The following is a 25,705-nucleotide window of genomic DNA, read 5'->3' as shown; positions in this document are numbered from 1 at the left end:
CTGGGAAAGGAGAGGGTTTTGAGCTGTGGAATGAAATTAAAAGAAGGTGTGCACCTGAGTTGTTTCTCAGTTAAGAATATAACTAATCTTCAGGAGAACTGCTAGGTTGTGTTCGTTTTTTTAAACTTGATAGCAGAAGAATTTTGAAATTGGGGAGAGCCAATTACTGAATGATTTTATGATAGTGAATTCAGTTGAAGGAAACAAGCAAAGGTAAATAGTTACTAAAATGGCAAATGTTAAGAATTATGCCATTATATTCTTTGCTAAGCATGCTGCGTTAATTACCTTTCAGGGAAGGAGAGGGCAGGTGCAAGTGTTGAGCTGGCTGGCAGACCATGTATTTGTCCAAAATAATAGGCTTCCTTGAATTGCATTCTTTAGTTGTTACTAACTTTTAATGCCTGCAATAAAATAGATATCACAATGAAAATGATCTCTGTAGATGTGAATAATGGCAAGACTGCTTTGAAATAACTTATACACATCAGTAGTAACCTATTACACTAGCATTAACTTGGAGAATGGAGGAAATAATATTTGGTAACCAACAGAGAATTTTCTAGGAAGAGAGAGGTAAATATTAGAAGAAAATGACAAAATAAGTGTATGGTAGAGATTGGCAAGTACTGCATCCAGTTCTAGAGCCCCCAGCACAAGAAAGTCATGGAGCTGTTGGAGCAGGTCCAGAGCAGGGCCACGAAGATGATCAGAGGGCTGGGGGACCTCCCCTACGAGCACAGGCTGAGAGAGCTGGGGCTCTTCAGCCTGGAGAAGAGGAGGCTCTGAGGAGACCTCATAGCTGCCTTCCAGTACCTGAAGGGGGCCTACAGGAAAGCTGGGGAGGGACTTTTTATAAGGGCAGGTAGCAACAGGATGAGGGGAAATGGTTTCAAACTGGAAGAGGGTAGATTTAGACTAGATATCAGGAAGAAATTCTTTAGTGTGAGGGAACAGGTTGCCCAGTGAGGCTGTGGATGCCCCCTCCCTGGAGATGTTCAAGGCCAGGCTGGGTGGGGCTGTGAGCAACCTGGTCTGGTGGGAGGTGTCCCTGCCTAGAGCAGGGAGGCTAGAACTAGATGACCTAAACGGTCCCTTCCAACCCAAACCATTCTGTGATTCAGTTCATCCCATTTTATGCGAATGTTCAACAGAAAAGACTGATAACAAGCTTCACGTAGTGCTTAATTATCTGTTGAATACTGGCTAAGAGTTCAGATAAAGTTTCTTGGTGTGTGGTTTATTTTTTTTTTTTTGTAAAGATGTATGCATGACGGAGTCATCTACGGATGCAGAAATTGAGGGTACGGATCTCGTGCTGTAAGGCACAGGTCCACCACAAGCCAATGGGGTGTAAACTTCCCATACTGGAAAAGTTCCTTATGTTTTGCTTTGCAGGCAGTTTCACAGCGTTACATTTAAATTTTATTAAATCACTTAATACTTTGATTATTGAAGCTAAAAATATCAGGACTGAACATGCTTATGTTCTTGGCTTACATAAGTATCCTTGGCTGATCTGTAGAAAATAGTGGAAAAAATTGCACACAGGCTATTTTTATGCTAGTTAATCTATGTGCAATACATCATGGCTACATTTCCCAAAGTACATGTTACCGTTGCTTTATTCCACTAAAACACTTTTTTATTCTTTCAGGTAGACATGGGTTTTGTTTTGTTTTGTTTTAAAATTGGTTTTTGCCCATAATATTGCACATAATCTCACAAACGGGAGACTTGCGTTTAATTTTCCTTCTAAGAATGTTTTTGAGGTACATCACTGTGCTTAACTGCTTGATTGACACTTGTATATAGTATTCTAGACTGGCTGAAAACCTCAGATGTATTTCCTAGTATTTTGTTGTTTGTGATGAAAGCTTAATGTTTCAACTTGAATCTCAGTGATTTCTTCTCTCCCAGATAATTATACATATATATGCATATAGGAAATAAATATCATTTGATAAAGTCTCCATAAACTGTGGGAAGAGTTGTCCTTTTTGCTCTCTCCTTCCCCTCCTTGAGCTGCTGGAGCTGTGCATGCTGTGTTGCTGTGCCCTTGGCCGAGCTGCTGGGCAGCAGCAGATCCCCATGAGCCATGCTCCTGTGGGCTTGGGTCTGCACTCCATGTGCTGTCAGGGCAGGCAGCCTGTGCTGCTGTGCTCTGACGCATGGTAGAGTTTGATGCTCTGAGTTCAGATGATTCCCCCCCCCCCCCCAGGTATTACATTAAATAAATTCTGCTCACATTAAAGAATTGCTCTCATCCGATCTTCATTTTCCTTTTGTGAAAGCTACTGGGTTTCTGGGAAATTAAATTACACAGTCATTTAGTGACAGTGCGAAGTGCAGGGCATTTTTACCATTGGGTTTTTGCTCACAAGAATGTATATTAAGCTTAGTTTTCCCTTTTGTTTGCAGTAATATTTCAATCAACTAACTTTCCTAGCACGTATTTAAATACAGGAATACCTCAAGGCTCACTCCAGATGCAGCGGAGCCTGTGTCCTTGGTGCTCGGCTGCAGCAGGTGTCACCTGTGCTCTCCCCCTGGGATTCGCAGCTGTGGCAGCGGGCAGCGAGCCTCCTCGGGAGGTGCTCAGGTGGAGCTGCCAGGTAGGTGCGTGCCCGCACAGCCACAGCTGCTGCAGAGCCGCTGCCTCCAGCAGCTTCCAGGGCAGGGAGGTGAAGGAGCAAGCAGGTGCAGAATTGTCTCCCTGCCAGTGATGCTGGAGTGCATAGGCAGCTTGTCCTTAGCGAGTGAGGTTAGGATTGTGCAAGTTCAGAGGATTATAAAGTCTCTAAATCAGTGTGGGAGTCATCTTCAAACTTAGTCTGCAATGCTGTTGTTCAAGGGGAAATAAATAAACAAGTGTGTTTTCTTTCTGGAAGATGAAGAAATCTGTCCTTGAAAATCCTTTCTGCTGTTTAATATTGTGCTACAAAGAGCTGGGGGGGTCTGCTTGCTGGATGCTGCCGGTGTTGCAGGTGCCATGGCAGGACTGTGGGAACCTGCACAGCCCAGCCTGTCCCACCTGCAGGTCTGACAGTGCCCATCCTTGCAGGACACGGTACCAGGAGAAGCAGTGGGACCTGGGGTAAACTGCATCAGACCAAGCATTGTTGTCTTCAAAAAAGGTTTCATTTACACCTCTAACCAGATTTTTTGTCAATGCTAAGTACTTCTGAATTGCCAGTCTAAGAATTTTAATGTGCGATCTGTGCTTTTTAAATGTTGAACTATTTTATTTTGTATAAAATTTTATATCAAAAAGCTTTGTTTTCAGCTAACGCGGTCTGATACATTGAGTGCTGATTTATTCACAGTGTACTCAGACTCTGAAATGGGGAATAAACAGTAATCTGATGAAATTTTTAAGTCCTGCTTTTCCTCTTTGTTATAACATGTCAGTTGAGCTGCTGCAGGGTATGTTTATCTGTTACAAGGCTCATCAGTGCATGAAATGCTGAAAGGGCATATTTCTCTCCTGTGGTTCCTGCCATCCCTGGGCACTTGTAGATGTGTTCCAGTGGCTGGGATCAGCTGGGTGAAGCTGTAGGATTTTAAATTTCAGTCTGTCTGAAGGCGCCAAGCTCCTTTCTAGGGACAAGGGAGGAGGGGAAGATTCTTTCCCATACTGGTGATGTAACTTCCCCATGAGGCAGTTGCTTAGGGATCTACATAATAACTATTACCCTGTTCAAATAGGAGACTGTAGAAAGCTCATAGGTGATTAAAAGATAATTTTGTAATTTTTCATGGCTTGTCTTTGTTTTGCAATAAAGATGTTTGCTCATTGCCAGGTGCATAAAAATCACTTACTTGATCTCTATTTCATTCCATTAATTTTTTTTCATTCCTGTGTGCATGTAGCTGTAGCCTGTCAATTGCTAGCAGCCCAGTTTTTAACCAATTAGCAGCCTGTGTCCAGTGATTAAATTCTGATCTGAACAACCAAATGTCGTAACTAGGCTGCTTGTGCCAGATCAAGTGGCTTTTGTGATTTTTGGAGCATTATGGTATTTGCATTAATATGGTTTTATAGTGATGGTTTCAGCAAGTCAGATGTTTGTTGCTGCTGGAAACCTGACTTTAGATAGATGCACAGATACCTTGGAGGGAAAGGCAAAAAAAGGATGCCACTGAATGGACCATCCTGCCACAGATAGGACTGAATTCTTTGTGTACAGGATGGTGTTAGACCTGCACTACCATCGTTTTTTTTTTTGAGTGGCCACTGCAGTTTTTCCATAGAAATCATCTGGTGTAGGTGTGCAGTACTTCAGATTGGGTGCTTTCACTTCACTCCAAGAGTGCACCAAAGTCTCAGAAAGTGGAAGACTTTCATCTGACAGAAACATGCAGAAGACCAAAAAATAGCAGATCCATTTTGCTAAGTGCTGGCCGTGCTTTATTTGCAGGACTTTCTTGGTACCTGTCTCTGTGCTTTTTCTGATGGCCTAGCTGCACTGTTGCTTTCAAATGAGAGGTTCAGCTTCTGTCACTCTGCTCCTACATCTGTCAGGAGGTCAGCCAGGAGATCTGAGGAGTTGTTTCTCAGGTATTCAGGTCACTTCAAGAAATAAATACCTCGTTATCCTCCTGTGTAGGAGCTTCACTGGGATGGCATTTGGTGGAAGGAGGGCTGAAGCTCGGTTGCTTTGCGTTTTGCTTGATGATGCGTTAATATGTGAGATGAAAGAAGCTGATGGATTACTTCTGCTATGATTCTTCTAGAGAGAGAAGTAGCCTTGAATTCTGTGTTTCATTGCTAAAGGTTCACTGAAGTTGGAAAGAGGAAGAAATGAAACACTGCAGAAACAAGCTGAGATGGACTCCACTGCTTTCTGGAAACAGCTGAGCTCTATTCGTGTGTTATTCATGAATCTTAAAGGTAGTTGAGAACCAAGTATACCAAGACCATCTTGTACTGCAAACTAGTCTCCCTTGGAAGTTCTTATTAATCTGCAAATCCCAGTTGCAGGGGCAAATGATAACTATCTATTTATGTTCTGCTAGGCAAAACTCTTCAGGCAGTGGAGTGTGCCTCAGCTTTTCATTTCCTTGTGCTCACCTGCTGAAGGAGGGCAAACCTGAATGGTTCTGCAATGTGTCCTGCAAATTCTTTGTTTTTGTGGAGTCTTTCTTTTTACTCCTTGGGGTTTTCATTAATTTTGTCCATAAGAGATATTTTTTCCTTCCTTGGGAGTGACCATGAATCCAGTATTGGTGTCTAGTATCGTATTCAAGTGATAGCAGTAGCATTACAGCTTGCATCAGTAGCTTTGATCCAGCTGCGATAACTGAACCACATCACGCTGCATTTGGTTAGCTGTGGAACAAATGGCTGGAGCTGCGTATCTGTTCCTTACATCTGTGAACTACCGTGGGGAAGTGTGCTCCAAGTGCCTGAGCTGTGCTTTCACCATCACCTTCCCTCTGGGTCTCATCCTGCTGTGAGCAGTTGAGTTGTGCCAGGAATGCTGGGGGCTCTCTGGGCTTCCTCCCTCTGCTCGTCTCACCTTCCTGCTGCTTATCTGGCAGGCAGCACCTGAGATGTAATGCCTGAGATTTATGGTCCCTCTTGTTTTCCTGGGAATATTCTTTTGTGCTTAGTATGCGGACCAGGAAAAAAAACAAACAAAAAAAAAAACCAGAAGAATCATAGTCCAAAAGAAAGCTAGGAAAACGCGTTCTCAGTTTGCTAGCAAATCTTGCATTCAAAATCCCAAATGATTTGCTCTGTGGTTAGTCGGACTTCTCATCTGAGGAACTGGGATTGTACAGACCATGTACAAAACAAGTACTGCCATCACAATAACTGTAACAAAATTTTAGCTTGCTTCCCAGCATAATGGGGCCCTGTATAAATAAACTTGGCACTTTAGGCACAAATGCAGTACAAATAAAGCATCTTCCCATCTCTCCTCCTACATAAGGAGACATAGAAGGCAAGAGACTCGAGAATAATGCATGACTTGTTAACACTGCTGTAAGCTTCAAGGCCGATCCCTGGGGTCTGCATTGCACACTGAAGTGCATGACTGCAGCATAAATAAATTAATATCATGGTGTTTTTTTTTAAAAAAAAAGTTCTGAGGAGATAGGAAAGAGCGTACTTGTGCACTTTTTTTGCGGTACTACGCTTTTTTGCATGTTGGGAGCAAAGAAAAGTGTTGCTGTGCTGTTTTTCTGTGCTAAATAATAAGCATCTGTCTCAGAAGTAGCATTGCCTCAAGAAATGTTAAAACGTTCTGATCGCATTGTCTTAACAATTTAAAGGAGTTAACAAACTCGTGTGCTCGTTAGACCACAGAAAGTATTTAACATGCCTTAATATTTGACTTATTGGTCAAAACATGAGATCTTTTTTTTCTGATTTGTAAGTTTTCCTTCAGTATTCGTTTTCCTTTAATTTTAGAGGAGCTTTTATTTCCGGGTCATTGTGCTGCATAATTATGCAGCTTTGTGTTTGAAAGACACTGAAATTGATACAGATCTGCAAGGTCAGAAAGTGTGCTTTTATTTTCTGGGCTCGAGTTCTGTCTGTATTTGTACTTAGGAATGTCATTTTTTCACCTTGAAGTGAACTAAATCTTTCCTCCTGGTGATAGGAGAGAGTGTTGTTTTTCTCTAGGAGTGCTGTGTTGTGTGTTGAGAGATCTGTTAATATTATTTTATCATCACTGAAACCATTTTTCTTTATGTCTTCTGAAACTGGTGCTTTTAAGCTGAAGATAAACATCACTGGCACTACTCTTGTTTAAAATATTTCATAAATAGCAAAGCTGAGAAGTCCGCATTCCACATTTTTGTTTTTTTTCTTTAGTCATCTGAATCTGTATCACTTCTCTGCATTCTGGTTTATGAGCTACCAGAGTACAGCCTGCAATTAGTAGCTCCTGGTTGCTCAATTCTCCTTGCAGCTCTGTGCTGTACCTGCCTGGTGTACAGAGGGCTTGGGGTGTTATTTTATTTGATTATGGAGAGTGGAAGGAGGGGAGGAGATGATTGCCTCATCTTTGTGGTGTTTGGCTGCATTTCCTTTTTTTTTTTTGTTCTCTGCTTTTATTCATCAGTGACAATTTATAAACAGTACATGTTTCACAATGATTTCAGCCTTGAGTGCCAAACAACTGTATGATGTTGTTCCTTTGTTTGACAGCTCTCTGGCACTCTGCCATATGCACAGTAGTAATAAATACTTTTGTCCAGTGTATGTGTGCGTTCTTTATTTGGTGCCTGCTTTTACAATTGCATTAGAAATCTATCTTCCTAAAAATGTGGTTCAAAAGATGTATAGTTTAAGAAACAAACAAAAAAAATCCAAACAACCAAACCTTGCAAAGCTTAAAAGATGCAGTAATTATAAACCATTCCTTCAGTATTTTGGAGCAACAGCGAGGAGTTGAGGAGAGAACTGCTGCTGTTTTTCATTGGTTTGGTGGTACATTTGCAAAATATGGAAAGGAAATATGGTTTGGCAGAGTGAAAAATCCCACTTGTTTCTCCAGTTGTTAATCATTTTCTATACAATAGTTTGCTTACATGTGCACTAAACGGCAGGCTTCCAGCAATGTATTTAGAACAGAATAAAAGATAAAAAACATTAAATAAACCCAACCCAGAAGATATTCTGCATTATCTCATATTATCTGTGTTGAAGACAATTAGGAACACAAATGGTTTGAACTCAGGATATTGGCTTTTAACTGCATCTTCAGCATTTGGTTGGAACAGGGCATCCTGCAGTATGAAGGCGGTGAGCGTCACTGCTGATTACACTCCTCCTGCTGCTGTTCCGTGCCTCCCCCTCTTTCCCCAGCAGAGACACAGCTTGCTCTCATGATAGAGATGCAGTGCAAATGCCAATAGAACACTGAATTGAAAGGCAGTGATTCATCAGCAGAATGTGTTATTTATCCAAGCCCGGTTATGTTTTTTTCTTTTTACCTGGGCTCTAAGACATTGTTATTCACTTGATAACCAATTTTAACACTACTGTTGAACTGAAAGCTAATTTTTAGGCTTGCCTCTTCACTTCTGTTTAGTTTCCGTTTCTTTCTTGATGATGCTTTTATGTCGCTTTCTCACTTAGTGCAGCAAAGCTACGTGTTGTTGGTCTGGTTTTTCTTCAAAGATGTCATAACGTCAGAAGTAGAAAATAATATAGCCTTTAACTTTAGAAGTCAACAGAATAATCTGTCCTCAAATCTGCAGAATGTAATTTCTGCTGTACTTTTACTGTGCAGCTAAACCTGTAATTTTTGTCCCTTCAACCCACCTGCCTGGATCAGTGCGCTGGTTCCACCTGAGCAGTTCCATCATGCCTGCTGTCAGTTACACTTAGGGATTTTTCCTGTTTGCACTTGTCTTTGCTTTCTTCGTTTCTTCAGTTTCTGAGTGTTTTGAGAACTGCCATTTTGTTTATATTTTTGCAAATATATTGCTCTTAGTAGATGGGATGCTGTGGTGGATGAGTTTTGGTTCTGTTCTAGCATAGGTGTTTTTGCTTGTTTCCAAGGCACTTGAGCATTCAAAATCAGTATCTCCTAAGCATTTTTTAATGTATGTGTTCTGAACAGGGGTGCTGTGCAGTACCCTGAGTATCCTTCCTGGAAGGACAGGTTACTGCAAGCTTGGTCTAGAAGATCAAAGCAGTTTGCTCTCATGTTGCAGTGGAGGTGTTCTAATGCATTCTCTATTAGAAGAAGGATAGTTTGTGGGGAATGGACAAGAGGGCAATAAAATTCTATAGGAGAAAAAGCTCTAAGTGGGGAAAAATTATAATCTATTGATGGCCAACTTCAACGCTAACATGAAAGGCTATGACTTAGTAAACCTGGAGGAACACGAGCCAAATGTTAAAACATCCAATGATTAGCTCTGAAAGAGTAAGCTTGAATGCAAAAGAAGTAAAAATTTGCTTGTTTCTGTGTTAGAACAACAGCATAGGTTCACATACAATGAAGGGGAGCTTCTTGCTTTCCAACCGCAAAAAGCAAATTCATGTGGGCTTTTTTAGTGTCCAGTAATCTGTTATTGGAAGCGTGTCCTTTTTACTAAAGCTTCTGAGATGTGCCACGGATGCTTTTCAGAGTGTGTTTGATCCCTTGTAGCATGTACCATGCTGCTCAAGGCAAGGATCTGTAGATGTCACAGTCATCTTGCCACACATGATGAATCATTTTGCCTAAAGATTTTCTGCTCTCGAGGCCTCCAGGCTGGTTCTGTCTCCCTACGGATGTTTGGTTAGATTTGCCATCTGAGCTTACTGTTGTGTGACCAGTTTAGAAAGTACTAAATCCAAACTTTTTTCACATTTCATTTCTATGTTTAAATAACGAGGAATTGCACTGTATATATGCAGACATCACTGCTAGCCAAAACTCATGATTAGAAAGAAGACACAAGAAGCAGCAGTTTAGATTTTAAAAGACATCATTTTTTAAACTTTTTGTTGTTTTCTTGTAACAAATTAAGTAAAACAAAAAAACAAGAATCATATGATGTGATTGTAGCTGCAGGCTGCTGTCCACTGTTCTCCCGCCTTTTTTTTCTTTATTGAAGAAAAAAAAAAAAACAAATCAAACAAGAGAAGAAACCAAACCAACAGTGTGTAAGCATGTTCATAGCTTTCTTGATGGTGTCACCATTTGGATATCCTTTCACTGTACTGGCCTGTGTGACAGGATTAGTGGCAGCCTGAAACCAAAGTTATAAGATGCTACATAGCTGGTCTACAGTCTCCTGTATTGGTTCCATTAATTTGATGGAGGGAGCCTTGAGGACCACACTAGGGAGATTTTTAAAATGTATTTGGATGTTTTTTGTATTTAATGCAGTTTGTGTTTTTCAAGTAGGTCGAAATCTATAGCAGCTAAACTTCCAATTGATATCCAGCTCTCCCATTTTCAAGTCCAGTGGCCTAACGCTGTATGCATTGAATGCTTTGTTATGGCAAGATGCATCTTTCCTGTTGTTGCAAATTTACAAAAACAACGTCAGCAATAAGACATAGGAAGTGACAAAGCACAGCAAGTGAATTTTTTTCTTTTTTTTCTTAATTGTTCTATTTATATTCCCGTCCTTCCTTCCTTTTTGCTTTTCACTGTCCTTCTGACAATACATAGTCCAACGTTTTGCTTTGTGATTTTTCTGTTCCCATGGGCTCGGGGAAGAACAGGTCCCTTGCTCCCTTTGCAGCCTGTTCAAGGCCTGTTGCCTTTAGGTTCTGGGGGAACAGGTAGCTGCTTGTCTTTGCTCTTCCAGGAAAACTCCTCTGTGCTTTATGACCACCTGTTTGCAGTGACTTAAAAAGGGTATAAAAATGTAACTGTGAATTACTAGATGGCTGTATTTCACTCCTTTTTGAGTACCAAAAGGCTGCTTTTCTCCTTTCTGTCCTGTTGCCCTTCTTCAAATTTTTGCTGAAACTAGCATTGTTGGAAGAGCTGCTCGTTTGTTTTCAGCTTTGGAAGACAAATCTAAATATTTATCCATGTATTTTCTTTTTTTTCTTCTCTATTTTTTTTTCCAGGGACATTGATGTTAGTTTTTGTTCATTTCTGCAGTTATTGTCTAAGAAAAAAAAAACCCAAAAACACACCAAGACATGACCTTTGTTCATTACCAAATACAGCTCTAAGTAGCATAGGCACCATATATACTGTAACTTGAAAATCCTTCTTTCAGTTGAGAATGTAAAAGGTACAAACTTTTCTAAGAAACAGCCCAGTAAGCATTGTAAGAACTAACAACAAAACACTCCAATACCTTTATTTAAAAAACAAACAAAAAAAAAAAAAAAAAAAAAACCAAACCACAACCTCGTAATTCCAATTCTTCCTTGTAATGAGACTTCTGCTGGTGGGGGATAATACATTCTTAGTCCTTTTCTTGAATGCTTATTTCTCATTACAGTTTTTTGGTTTTGTTAACTTGCATACATCTGCAAGTTTGATGATTACAGGAAACTCTTGAATATATGCCACCTGTGTCACACTGAAGAAATTGTATTGAAACAAAAATTTTATTTAATACCTGAAAGCATAGCATGATTAGCTATAAAAAGTACTTATTTTTAAGGCAGAGGCATTTATGTCTGCCCGAGATTTAATACTCTTTTATAAAGAATACAGCTGTGAAGCTTGAATGGAAGTTCGATTGATGCTAACAGCTGATGATGATGGTATCTACTTAAGCAAAACATAAAGTGAATAGCTTTTATTGACCCTGGATAAAGCTGAGTAATGTCAGTATAGATGGCTAGGTAAAATGCTCTGATTAATTCATAGGTTGTATCTAAACTTTAAAGCATTAAATTTAGGTATTATTTTTTGATTCTATAGTACATAAAGAACATTCTTAGTAGTGCTATAGTTCTTCTTTGGATTTGAATGCTTAAAAGAATGAATTTACTAAGGGAGGCATATAATATATAACTTTAGCCATGTATTTGTTTTGCCATTTTAATTTTTGAATAAATTTTTTGAGCTTTTTTAAATATTAAGATATAATCTTTCTCTTGTAGTGGTAGCACTTGCATTGACAACATCTCACTGAACCGCTTTTGCTCAAGAAATAATAACATCCTTTCAGTTTTAGCAGTTAACAGTCATAAGTTCTGAGCTGTTTCTGTCTATTTTAAATACTAATTTGTGGTACTGTAAGTGACTGCTTCCTACAGAAAGCTATTTCGTGTAACCTTATAACCAGTTACCATCCTACTCACGTGATGAAACCTTCTCGTGACTGTTTTGATCATTAACTTCTGGCTGTTTTCCTCAGTAGTGCTTTTCTAATTTTTGAATTTCTAAATAAAAGCTACTTTATAAAAAGTAGATCTTAGTAATTTATACACTGCATACTTGTTAATTTTGTATTTTACTTAGTTTTGTTTCTGTATATTTTGGGGATAAGAATCGTGGTGTAAGCACATTCTTGGTGGAGCCCTTTGCTCTAGGAAACGTCTCAGTTATTGTGCATTGTTTTGTTTACAGATCAAAATTCCAGACTCCCTTATTTATATGAGTAAACTGATTAAAATCCGTTATTGTTCTCTTGATGTCCTTAAACCTTTGTTATAATTTGTGTTTCCTGCACAGTTGGATCCCTGACTCATGTGTCATGCACTTTAATTAAAGATTGTTTTCAGAAGTTCACTAAGTTTTTATTTCTGGTGCATTTCATGCTGTCTCTGTAGAAGTCTCCTCCTTAGCATGTATTACCACCTTTTGCCATCTTGGAGAACCCTTTCTTTTGAAGCTTCACTTACGGATATTGCTCTTCATGCTTTGGCTTCCATGTGTTGAGCTGAACTTTGTCTTAGTGCTTCTACGTACGATATCACAAGCCAGTTAAACCCCACCTAGCAGATGGGAAAAGAGGCTCAGTTTTGTCCAGTGACTGCAGGAGGTGCAGTATCTGGGTGTGCTTCTGACCAGTGCCACCGAAGCAGTGAAGCATGAGGTTGGTGCAGTTGTGCTGAGCTTCCCCTCGTGTGCTCCCTCTTGCTTAGTGTTGACAGGTAGCTTTCAGCTTTCCTGAGTTTTATTCTTTTGGGATGGGATTCTTTGTTATACTTCTCCCAGTCCTTTCTGTTGTGTCTCCAGCTGTTAGGTTCTTGCCTCTGAAGTAGAAATGTCACGTCTTGTAGCCTAGCCATCAGTTTGCCCTTGTGTTGCATCTGAAGTGAGACTCAATGCTTAATTCATTATATAGCATTTCATTTTTTTTTCATAGACTCTCAAAGTAAAATAAGCTGAATTTAATTAAAAACCAGTCTTATTAAAGAATATATTCTGGTCTTAACACTAGGCTCCCTAGATACTCTGTAATTAGCATTCTTTAAGTACCCAGAATAGAACTGGGCATCAGACCGTTAATTTAATGATTTATTGATTAATGATTTTTATATTCTGATGAGAGGGAACATTTTCTGAACTGCTGTTGGTCAGCATAATTCTGCAAAAAGGTAAGAGTATTCCTTTGGTATTACTTCTGTTTGTTCCGTAACCCTTGTGTTTCACTGTCCAACAGCACTCAGCCCATCACCTTTTGGCATGCATAGCTTTTGGATTATGGGACTTGGGTTTGGCCCTGTGCAAAGGTGAATTGTAGCAAGACTCTGAACTGAGAGCAAAATGTAAATGCTTTGGTGCATTTTTCCAATACCGTAGGAAAGGAAGAAGGCAGCAAAAGATGATGGAAAGACCTGTAGCAGTACAGAACTCCAAATGCTCTAACTATTAAAAAATATGCTTTTTGCTCCCAATACGTTTTCTTTCCTCCTTGTATTAATGAAGTGTGCTGTAGTCTCTTTGTATAGGCTTGTAGGTGGGGAAGGAGGAATTGCTGTTGACCTAAAGCAACTTTAGTGTGTGGAATATAATGTAACAACTACTTACCATGCATGCTGAACTTATTTCTCCAAGTAGTTCTCAGCAATTTATGCCTGAAAACATAGAAGTCAGCGTAGTTCGGTAGATGTTAGATGTCTGTGAGCTAACTTGATGATTTAGGGGTCTCTGCTGCTCGTATACTCAACTTAATGAGAACAAATGTAAAGCTAAGCTTAGGTATCTGGTGGCAGAGCCCTTCCTGCCTGGGTACTTACACAATTCAACACTTGAAAGCAGCATATTTACAGTTTAAATTGTTATGTTTCAGTTCCAACTCACTGGACTTAGTCCCAGAGCATAACGTGGTTGTAAGAGGTGATGCTCTATATCACATCTTTCCTGTGGATCTTTTCAATGGTGTGAGTACTTACTGGTATAGCATGGTGAAGTGGCCAAAATGCCTCTGTGTCGTTTTTGCTGTAATGCGCATTATGCTCATAAGTCATCAGGACCTGGAAAGCAAGTGAACATTTGTAACTGGCCTTATTTGCAAAATCCCATCAACAGTGCTGCTCAGATTCAAGGTTTGGTGTGGCCTGATTACGTCCAATTGCTCTCTCTTTGTCTGATTGCTTTAAAACTAAGCTGGGAATTTTTGCTTCAAAAAGAAATGAAACTCCTTCTTTCACTAGGCTCCTTGGAAAGCATAGGTGTGTGTGTGGTTTTTTTTTTATAGCTTTAACTTTGATTTTTTTCATTAATGGTGGTTCTGTTTGTTGCAGAGTTTCACCTAACGTATTGCCAAATACAGCAGTGCGTTCTTCCATAGGTTTTCCTCCTGCATTGTCCTTTATCCTTCCCTTTGCCGAGCAGCTGCTTTGTGGCAGGTAGGAGCGTTGCAGGCCGGTTGTTGGGCACGAGGCACGGCGTTGCCCTGGCTGCTGCCCGGCAGCAGGAGCTGCAGGTTGCTGCCTGCCCGATGCAGGCGGCGGCAGGCAGGCAGCGGCGCAGCGCTCCAGCACTATTAATATGCACAGCGTGGCGGCTTTCGGGGAAGGTTATTAGGATGCGGGTTCGTATCCTCCAGTGAATGAAATGATGTGTGATTATGAAGTCATCAGGCATGGACCAGTAAGGCTCGGGAGAACCCCCCCAGGTCCTCGGGGTGCCATTGATTGGTGACCATGTGTTTGTGCCCGATAGACTGTGAAATGGTGTGTTGCTCCACGGCTGTGCTGCACCTGCGCCCCACCGAGGTGATTGATTGGTTTGGTCATGTGGAATGTTCCCATCTGGTCTGCAGTAATGTGGTTTTTTGTTGACATTTTTTTTTTCCTTCCTTCTTCTCTCCTATTTCCCCTTCATCTGCAAATAGCCAACACTGGCAGGAGCCGGAGCAGGCGGTCGCAAAAGGCAGCCGAGCCTTTGCCTTTAGAACAAAGTGGAGCTGCTGCAAGTCCTTGTGCTCCTTTCATTTCTGCTAGAAGACCAGATACGTTGTCCTGTGCTTGTGAGGGGGAAACAAACAAACAAAAAAAACCAAAAAACCTACAAAAGAGTGAAAAGAAGCCGAGGGGGGGGACCAGCCCCCAAAACCTGTGCTGCTGCGCAAAATTCTTACTGCTTTGCACAAGCACTGCAGTATTGTAATTAGATTACCAAAGTAGCAGTGCATGTGGAAGATCTTATTTAACCTCACAAAAGTAGTGGTTTATTTATTGAAAACTACTGATGTTGCACTTTAAATGCCAAGAAATTATTTTAGTTCCTTAAAAAAAAAAAAAATTCTATAGTTACATTGGGCGGTCTTGTTTGATATTTCTTAATCTCACTCCTTTTTCATAATTGATCTATTCATTCCACTTAATGACTAATTACATATCAGAGCACATCATCAGCAGCATTCATCATTGTAGAATGTAATAATCAATGACATTTCAACAAAGGAAAAAATAAATATGCAAATAAGGACTCATTAACATTTGCATGAGCTGTTTGAATAATCACGTTGCTGACAAGGCTGTAATTAACAGAAATTGATGCTGAGTTCAGTATTTGATAGTGTGTTTTCTCAGCGTTTTATTGTTGTCACTGCGGGGGCTGGAATGAAGTTCTGCTCTGCTTGTACCTTGACTTGGGCTTGATGTGATGGGTTGTGCCAGGTAGCAGAGGCTTCTGGGAGTCCCCAATTCAGCTCTGACCTACGCTTAATGCGGAGAGAGAGATTTCGGTTAAATTACTGTATTGTTAGTGAAGGATTGTTGAATCTGTAGTAATTATACAGCAGCTGAAGGAAGATCTTTTCTCCAAAGTCAGGAAAACTAAAAATGATTAAAAAAAAAATAAATCGAGAATCTTTTGCATGAGTCAGGCACTTTGAAACTGTAGGATTTCTTACTTGTTTTGAGAATACTTGAAGTATAGAGTTGGGTTATGTTTTCTTCTTTCATTTCTTACTGTGGAACAGTGTATCAGCGTCAGGAGACTTGAGCTTTATTGTAATTGAAAATCACTTGCTAAGGAAAACGTTGTGTAATTATGAAACGTACGGGCTCCCTCCCTCCCCTCTTATTATTGCAACTTTACTCCCCCTTCCCTCTTTTTCCTGAAGCTTCCTCTTTTTGTCATGGATATCAGCTGAAATGCACAAAACACAATAAAGCTGTTTATGTCAGTTTTTTTGGATGACTGTAAGTGCTGATTATAACAAGTTTAAGGAATTTCCTTTGTTGAGTGTGTACCCACGCCATATGGCTCAACATGGAACATTAACTTGACAGGGATAATGGATTGTGGTATATGGAGACAATTTTGCCTGCAGCTTCACTATAACTCATTCTGGTTGGGGATCACAAGTTTATAATATAGGATGCAGCAAACATCCAGATGGATTTGCTTTACATAAAAGAGTTGCAGTTCTTTTTATTTCCTGCTTGTAATTGGGGAAGAAAGGGACTTTAAAAAAAAAAATCAAAAGTAGTAAACAAAGAATGGGTCTTATTCAGACAGGAAAAGTCTCGGTGAAGCTGTGTGTTTATGTGGGTGAACTGTTTTGGATATACTGAAAAATAGGTGGAGTCGTTACTTACAAATGCACATACATATACAAGATTTTTCAAATAATATCTCACCTGGCTTCACTTTACAAAGTATTTCAATGTACCTCCAGTTGTAGAAATATGTGAGGCTCTGGGATGATGTGGAAAGAAGCTACTTGAAACAAAGCTCTGAGTTTACTTATTATAGTGACTTTTGTTTTAATTGGAATGGCCGCTTCTCTGATTTGCATTCTGATTCTTCGGCAGTGCTGTGACGGTACCCTGTTTTCTTTCAGAAAGAAAAAAACTCTTAAGTCTTTTGCGACACAAGGAATTAAAATACTGCTAAAATAGTTTCATTTACTTCAGTTGATGTCCGGTAAAATGGGAATTCTTCTAATGTCTTACTGTAACAAAAAACAGTATAAACCTGATGCTTCCTACTGAATGATTGGCATGCTTGAGTTTGTTTGTTTTTGCCTGATTTTACAAATACTTGTACATCTAAGAGACTTTAAGCACGCATAATCCCGTTAAGCACGTATGTAGCTGTTTGAAGGGTCTGGGCCATAAATCCATATCGAGGATTTCAAATAGAGCTGCATGGGATAGCTTCAGCATTCCTGTACGCTTCTGACTGAGTTATACTCCAAATAAAACAGGGTGCCTGAAAAACAGGCATCTTCTGAATATCAGTTTGGGAGATTTATTTAAAGCACCAGTCTAGAAATCTTTTGTAGTTGACCTTCTGTATCCAAAATAGCTGCTATATTCTTTTTTCATTGAAGCACTGTCATGTGGGTATACAGTTGTTAATTATTTCATTAGCTTTTTGGTAAGTACCTGAGCAGATGGTAAGGACTTGGTTTGTGACTGGAGAAGAGGGTTGCTGGTTGTGATTATAGGTACTGTGTGTCTGTCCAGCCTACATCTCCCATTGCTGAGTTCACACAACGACATCCCAATTTAGTATCTTTAATCACCATCCAGAGTTTCAGAAGGTAAGCAGCCAGAAAGGGCCTGCTTTTGGGAAGGGAGGAATAAAAAAGCATTAACAATTGACCTGTGAGGAATCTGTCTTAGCTTAGGGTGTGAGGGTTCTTTCAGGTTTTCATGCTGCAAATTATACTTGAAAAAGCTGCTCTGGGTTCATTCATCTTCCTCCTGCATGCCAGGCTCTGTGCGTGGTAATCACAGCCAGGTGGGAATTTTCTGTGGACTTAAAGAAATTGTTGCTTGCATTCTTATTATGGAGAAGTCCCTCGTTTTCTATTGCCACTACAATTGTAGAAGAATAATATTGGGAGAATGCAGGATATGCCTATAATGCTGTTGTTTAACAGCAACAAAAACCGCACAAAAACACTTGTTCCATATTTGAAGCAGAGGAAGCACATCATCATATCTAGTGTGCCAGTGAGCCGGTGGATCTCTCTCATTTATGGCCCTCTGGTTGGAAAACACTGTGATGGGGAAATGTGCATCAGTGTTGCAATCACTTTGAAGAATTTAAATCTGTAGATAAGAGAATTCTTTCCAGGAACAGTAAGGGGAGCTGACTGTTTCTACCAGCCTCTGGACTTCTTGGCTCTTTCTTGGCTTCACGAGGAAACTAAAAGTCAAAGACTCAGCAAACATTTAATAGAACTGAAATTTTGAAGATAGCATTTGTGTTCAGTGTTGGTATTTGTTACCCACTGAGGAGTTTCTACAGGACTGTATTTACCAAATAGCATGGTGATTCTTCCAGGTTGCAGAAATGCCTCCCTGCATCCACTGAATGATGCTCTGTGGTTTGTAAATATGGCTCGACCTCACCTCAAAGACAGGTTTGGGTGTAAAGAGCAATGAATTTTCCACTTTTGGTTTCCTCGTGCAATTTATTAATGACTGTTGCCGTAGTCTTCCAATTACTTAATGGTTTTCGCTCCTGTTATGTGTTTTTATGGAACTTGGTTGGAAGAGGAGTCTTTCTTCTTGGCAGAAGGAAATGCCTTTAGCTTATATTTCCCATCTGTTCATTTCTGCAGTGGTGCGGGCGCTTTCTCTGGGAGAGCAGTGCTGGTCGTGGTGCTGGGGATGGATGTGCTCGTGCTCCGCGTGGGCTGCTGCATCGCAGTGCGGTGGGAGTGTGCGGGGACGGGAGGGGGAGCCCGCGGCACGGCTGTCACAGCCGGGAGGGCAGGGCCAGGGGGCCCTCGCTGCTTCAGGCTCATCCTGCTGAGTTCCCTTCGTGCTATTTCAGTCGTTAAACGTGGAAGTTTCGTCTCCTTCTTGTCCTTGAATGCACACATGCTGTGATCCAATTGCTTGAGGGGTGGGTAGATTATTCCTGTATTTTATGGCAAAAATGGAAATGCATTTCCGACTGTATGTTTTAAAGCAATTGCTTTTTCTCTGAAAATAGGGCTTCCCTTAAGTTGTACAATGGTTCTTATTGACGTGTAACATTGAATTTTTTAAGCACCTTGAGTAGACTGAAAGATGAGTCACCCTCCTCTGCCGATCGCTCGGATCAGTCCTCAGCCCCCGCTGCGCTCTGAAGTGCACAGCTCACATTGTGTGAGCTGTCCCCGCTGAATTTAGTTCATTCATATACTTGGAAGTACGTAAGTGCTTAATTGCTTTACTGAATTGGTGCCTAAAAATACTTCCAGTAAATGTGGAGAATTGTTTAGCTCCTTTTTTCAGCACTGCAGAGCTGTGATCGAGTCAAGGTTTGTGCTAAACAGTGTGAAAGGGCGAGTGACAATGCACTTAAACTGAACCTACAGCAGATGAAGAGCTGTACAGCGTGGGGCAGGATCCAGTCATTAGCTCACAGGGGCACTGCATCGTCTCCGGAGGAGCAGACTGTCTCCTCGTGGTGCTTTTCACTGTAAAAATTTGTCTACTTGGGTGCTCTCTTAGGGGAGAGAAGCAGGCCTGAAGGCTGAGTTCTGTTCCTTGTTTCTGAACTGCCATGTGACTGTTTCCATACACCTTCAGTCCCCTTGATATTTTTATTCAAAATTTCATTTGAAGCAGGTGAGTTTGAATTGCAGTGGTAGGCAAACAGTGTGACATTCTTTGGCTAGAAACTTGATAGCCGGGCAGCTGCGACTGCTACCTAAGTTGATGATTCTGATTCTGATTCTGTGCTTTATTCAGTAATTTGGAAGATTTCACGTTACTCACTGAATCGAATAACTTTCATTTTGAGACAGGGCACCAGCAGAGTTTGAAATGTTTGAGCTTGGCAAGAAGGGACTTGTCTGTACAGCAGTAAATTGCGCTGGGGAAGTACGGTGCCTCTGTTCACTAGAGGCAGGCTGAGGTACACCACGAGCTGTTGTGAGCTGCAGCTGCATTTACCATCAAACACGGAGCTGCTGCCGATGAATGTTTTGTTTTTAGTGTCATGGAAACTGTGAGCCAAAGACTGGATATTCTATTCATCTGGGAAAATAGCAGTTCACTACATAAAATATCAGTTGCTTCCAAAGTGGTTCTTAAAATAGACTTTGTGAATATGACCCTAAAAGTAAACATGCAACCATGTAAATCACCTCAGTGCTATTTTTTTTGTATTAGAATGCGCATGTGAATCAGATTAACACAGAAGTAGTGAGACTTTTAAAATACAATTGTAGGATGGAATGGCCGTCAATTCAATATTTTACAGTGCAATTTTAAATCTAAAAATGGAGAGATCTGCACATCTCAATAGCAGTCATAATACCATTTATTACCTTTCTTTTTCAAGTGCCTTACTCTGAGCTTGGGTCGTCATTCAGTATCGTTTGCTGTTACATGCAGCATAGCAAAAACCATAAAACTCACTGCGGAGAAGCAGGTGTTCGGGAGAATTCTCTGCAGGCAGAAAAGGAAACACAGAACTGAAACTTGCTGTGGAATAAATCGATTTTTTTTCTTAATGCACAAGTATTTTTGCAGAATCAGCATGGGTAAGTCATAAGGAATAATGGATTCCGTTTAATTGGAGAGCCTGAATTCATTTGTATTGCTTAAGTTGTGATGTTGAGTTAAAAATATGGAATTTGAGGTAAAGAGAAACCAACATAGGAACAAGAGTATAAAGTCATTACTCTGCCTGTGGGGAGTGAAAAAAGGAAGCTGAGAAAAGGAATTGGAGGAGCTGAAGTGATTTGACTTGAGTGAAAGGAAGTGGGATGGATTTGCCTGCTGCCGGATTTCAGAATCAAGGCCCTGGAATGGATGAGATCATGTCACAAAATGGATGTGAGGCCTAGTGAAGGCAGTGGGAATCTTTCTGTCAACTTCTTCGCTTTTTATTATTTTAATTCTCGAATACGTGCTGGAAAGATCACCCCACTATAGGTACTTAAAGAACCCATGGCAGACAGTGGTGTGATGAAAGCAGCAATATTTCTGTGGATTTCAGCAAAGATAAAGTGATGATGGCAATCATAATTGTCCCAGAATTCTCCCATTGGGGTGGGCCTCAGCAGCCATCCATGTCTCTGTACTGCTCAGAGCAGGATCAGGCCAAATTCAGCTCAGGTTCCTCAGAACTCTGTGGCACTGTCAGATTGTTTATTAAATTATGGGATGCAAAATCAGATGTGAAATTTTAGAAACAGAGTTTTAAGTGCTGAGTGGAGGTGGATCATCATTCCACTCCTCTTGTTGTCTTTTTCAGCTTGTGAACGTGGTTCCGAGCCACACTGTTTGATGGGATTAGCCCATCCCAGGTGCTGGGCTTCACGTTTTGTTCTTGTTGCATTTCATGAGGTTCCTGTTGGCCCATTTCTCTGGAATGCCTGTGTCCCTCTGAGTGGTGATCCTGCCTTTGAGTGCATTAACTGCTTCCGCTAAAACGGGGCCTAATGTGGAGTCTTTAGGGTGCACTGTGACTACTTCACCAGGCCAGCAAGAAAGACGTTAAGCAGGACAGGTCCCATATATACACAGTTGGTAACGACAACATCAGAGATGAAAGGAGCTTGATAAAGTGTAAATTTAGGTTGAGAATTGCATAAGAAATTAAATAGACGCTTCAAGTACTGATGCTTAGATGAGTGACTCAAGAGACAGTGGGAACAACAAAAAAAAAAAGACTTTTCTAAGTGTTTACAGATGTTTAATATTAATCAGTAATGTGTAGTTCAGAGCTTACGGCAGAGATGGAAACTAGATACAGAATGGGAAGGTGTCTTTGAAATAATTATAGTCTGTGTAAAAGTTTCCTATAATAATTTGGAAGGTCAGCAGTCCCCCTTCTATAACTTAGGGAATTCAAATGTCAGCAAGTAGGAGGTGTAAAAGGTTGCATAAACCTAGTTCTTAATTTCACTCTTTTATACCTTTATAAACCTAATTTTCATTTTGCATCTCTTTGAGATACCATTACCCCACATTCTAATTCCGAGTTAAGCATTTGGGCTTTCCTATCCTATGCCTGAGGAGATTCCCAGTGGGATTTGCAGTAGGTAGTATGCCTGTTGAAGGGCTGCTGAGGGCTGACGACAGGAAAGTTTAGGATAACCGTGAAGCACTGCAACTTTTGATGGGCACCCTTCTGCCCAAGATAAATGTAACTAAAAACCAGAAGGCTGTGGGCCCATGGCTCAGTCCTCTAGGTGTCTTTTTGTGCTTAAATAAACAGAAATGCAGCTTGCTTCCTTACCTGCAGAGCAGAACGCTCTGTATCAGTGTTTTCAGTCTTCAGTTGTTTTAATCTGCCAACAAGCGCTGAATTGGTGATGATGCTCTGTTTACAATTACATTCTGAAACCTGGTCTGACTTTTAATCCGGGATTGTTCAGTCTGGAGAAGAGGAGGCTCAGGGGGGACCTTATCGCTCTCTATAACTACCTGAAGGGAGGTTGTAGTGAGCTGGGGGTCAGCCTCTTCTCTCTTATAACTAGTAACAGGACAAGGGGGAATGGCCTCAAGTTGCGCCAGGGGAGATTTAGACTGGACATTAGGAAACGCTGCTTTTCTGAAAGAGTGGTCAGGCACTGGAATGGGCTGCCCAGGGAGGTGGTTGAGTCACTGTCCCTGGAGGTGTTCAAGAAACGTTTAGATATAGCATTGAGAGACATGGTTTAGTGGGGTTATTGGTGGTAGGTGGATGGTTGGACTGGATGATCTTATAGGTCTTTTCCAACCTAGCTGATTCTATGATCACGTAATGCATTATTATTTTAAAATAATATATATACATACTTTAAATTATTTAGGCTTTTTGTCTTAAGTATTTTTTTGTATCAAATCAGGTACTTCACAAAAATCTACTGCATTGTAAGATGGCAGAGTCTGCCATCATTGTAAAAACACACTTCCTCACCAATTCAACTTGAGAAGAATTACTATTAATTTATGTAATTCTTTATTAATTAGATTTCATTTTAGTGATTTCATTATTTATGGTTTGCTAGCAAAGCAATAAATTTTGTAGGTATCTTATTTGCTCATTTTAAATATTATGTAAAGTGAGTTTTCTTCCAGAAGTGTTGCACTTTGTTAAACGTTCTAAGCCTTAGTGAAAAAGTATTAATATTTTAGAGAATGACTTGGTTTATATCTGCAAAACTTTATTTTCTGAATCCTCTTGGTGTCAGGTTATCTGTACCTGTTGATAGAGAAGTGCAGAATGTTAGTGCTTGCTTTTACATTTTCCGTGCTGTTGAAATAGAAAATAGGTCATCATTTTTATTCATGTTATCATTTTTAAAAATTAATTATCAATGTTGACATGAGTATTCCTTTTGTTCTTAACATGGTGGGAAAGGTATTTTCCTTATCTGCTGTGGGTCAGTTGAAGCAGCACGGTGATTCCTGTGGAAGACATACATAGCCAAGCAGTGATACAGTACTAACTGATACCTGAAGTTGTATTTACTACATTGAGCAGTACATAGCGTTCCTCGGTGTTCTTAAGCCTGAGACTTGCTTTCACCTTGACTATGTGTAGATCTGGGCTATTATTGTTAACATTTCTTCAGCTACATTCCCACGGCTGTTATGATCTCTCATGGAGATGTTTTTTTTTCTTTCTCTATCAAGAATGCCTCTTGACTCACCTCCCAAAATAAACAGTGGACACGTGTTTTCCTTTGTCGCTTTTTATGACTTGTAGAACAGTATTTACCCCTCAGGTTCCTTGGCAGTCGGGTATCAATATTGTCATGAATTTACAGAGATGAGATGTGTACAGATAAGGGAATCAGTCTATGTATGTGGTATTATCATTTGAAGAGATCACAGTTAAAGTGTTTTAGTTCATAGGTAGTTAGAAGTTAATTCTCTGTTTAGCTCCAGTACTAGTTTTCCTTTCCGTAACAGTGATGTTCTTCTTGTGCGGTTATCTCCACATTTCAGGTCGCAGGGCCCAGACTTCTTCGCAGTCTGAGATCCCTTATTCTAAGTTCTGGTTTTGTACTAAAATAGGAACGCTTGTTATAAGAGAGAGAAAGATGGAGAGTCTCTTTGATGAAGCCAGTTTGTTTAATGAGAGTGAGTAGATCTTGGATGGCAAGATGAGTTGTAGCTAAGTCCAGAAATAACTCTTAAATAAAAAAAGAGAAAATTAGCAATTTGTAGCATGCAGTGTCACTAAAATAATGTTTTTATCAGAAATAAGTGTAGTGTAGTTTAAAGTGTAGGTTCTCTATTCATTTCCAATTTTTAAAATCCACTTTAGACTTAAAAATGTACTTGATTTTGAAGTCACTGATGGAAGCTGAGTAATTCTTGTCCTTAAATCTGGGACAAATCGATACCAGGAGAGGAGGTTTTTCAAGTTATCTGTAAGTGGTAAATTTGTTAACTGCTTGGAAATTTTGACTTGATTACTGAGGAATTGAGATGAGTAAGACAGCAAAGGGAGAAAGCAGACAGCGTACAGAAACTGGGATTCTCTGGAAATGCATGGAGTGGATAGTGATTAAAATGCCTTTGCACCACTGGTATGGAATGGATGTATATTCATATTCGTGCACTATTTGCTTGTTATCTTCTGGAAATGTACATTCTCTATTTTTCATTTTATGTAAAATCTTAGCATAGTAATAGTTAGCATGTTTCTCCCACTGGATGATATGTCTGTGTAACACATTTAGATAAGGCCTGGGGTAGATCTGGTACTGAAGAATTGAAATTAAATACATTGAACAGCTATTCAAAAATTATTTGATTCACAGATACCACATATGCTCAGGGGAGAAGGAAGTTCCTTCTTCATTTAAGAGGACTGTACTTCCGCTTTTCCCTTTGCCTTGAGTTACTGATGTATCTTCTTGCCAGAGATTTTAGCCCCTTAGATCATTGCGAGCATTTGATTTGTTATTTAGCACAGTATCAGCCTTGTAAGTGAAGGGATAGGAGTAGCAGTGAGCCAGGAATCTTCGTGTATCAGCCACTGATGGAACAGAAACATTCTCAGTTTGATGTGAGCGTATAAATTACAAGTTCATAAGGTCAGCTCAAATATAGTGTGGAATTTAGTCCACCCTTAGCTCCTGTGCATTTAAAGTACATAAGAACATTAATAAATTGTTTTTGTAGCATAAGATCTATGCAGTGCTTTTCAAACTGATAAATTATTCCATCCTTTTCTTAGGAGTACTTACAAATCAATGGGATGAAAATGTCAAAAGCGTGTCTTTGTGAAGCAGGTTCTTTAATACCACTTCACACGCTGACATTATTTCTTTTTTAAAATATTGCATTTAAGAAGTTACAAGAAATCCCTTGGTTTCTGTGTTTAATGTCTTGATAAATGTACTCTGAGATTTATTGCCTGCTCAGTTCCATCAGTAGAATTCTTACGGTGAAAGACATCTGCAAATGCCCTCACAACTGCAAGTATAAAAGAACTTCTGAACTTCTCCAGTCCTTGGAAAACACAATTAAAAAAAAATGTCCTGCCCAAATGTCAGCGAAAGCAATAATTTAGTTTTTGCCGTCTAGCCATTGCTCCTGAATTACAGTTGTAATGGGAGTTGACTCCAGGTGACTCCAGCTTCAGCCTCTCCATACTTGGCATCATTTAGATATAAAAAATGCTTGATCCAAATAAAACAAGATAGAACTTCATGTTCTATTCAGAAGTATGATGCTGTCTTACAAATGAAAAACTTACGGCGTGGTGTACCCCAGGAAATTTTGGGCAAATCTGAGATTGGACGTTTGAACTCTGTAGTCTCATTCCAAAATGTAATCTTCTTGCAGAATATTAGAGTTGTATGGTCCTTCAAAATTACAACCAAAGAAAGAAGTAAGGGACAAATCCGTAGTATGTGCGCTGGGAGTTTTCAGGCTATTGACGTTTTGTAGGTTTGCCTTATTAAATGTAAG

General features: G+C 40.0%; 1 protein-coding gene and 1 long non-coding RNA gene across 7 annotated transcripts in view; one reads left to right on the top strand and one right to left on the bottom strand.

The window, feature by feature from the left end:
* TCF12 (transcription factor 12) overlaps window positions 1-25,705 on the top strand; it is a 157,941-nt gene that overhangs the window by 57,956 nt on the left and 74,280 nt on the right. The gene's annotated exons all lie outside the window — the stretch shown is intronic.
* On the bottom strand, window positions 11,478-14,224 carry LOC110403543. Of its 2 annotated transcripts, none has more exons than XR_002441721.1 (4): window positions 14,134-14,224; window positions 13,775-13,855; window positions 13,410-13,456; window positions 11,478-12,631 (listed from the first exon to the last, which is right to left on the bottom strand). It is a non-coding gene; the product is annotated as an uncharacterized LOC110403543 (long non-coding RNA). The 2 variants fall into 2 exon arrangements; XR_002441720.1 differs by having other exon boundaries at window positions 11,480-12,688.

Source organism: Numida meleagris, chromosome 9 (assembly GCF_002078875.1).
Source record: "Numida meleagris isolate 19003 breed g44 Domestic line chromosome 9, NumMel1.0, whole genome shotgun sequence".
Lineage (NCBI taxonomy): Eukaryota > Metazoa > Chordata > Aves > Galliformes > Numididae > Numida > Numida meleagris.
This window is presented reverse-complemented; position numbering and strand designations above follow the sequence as displayed.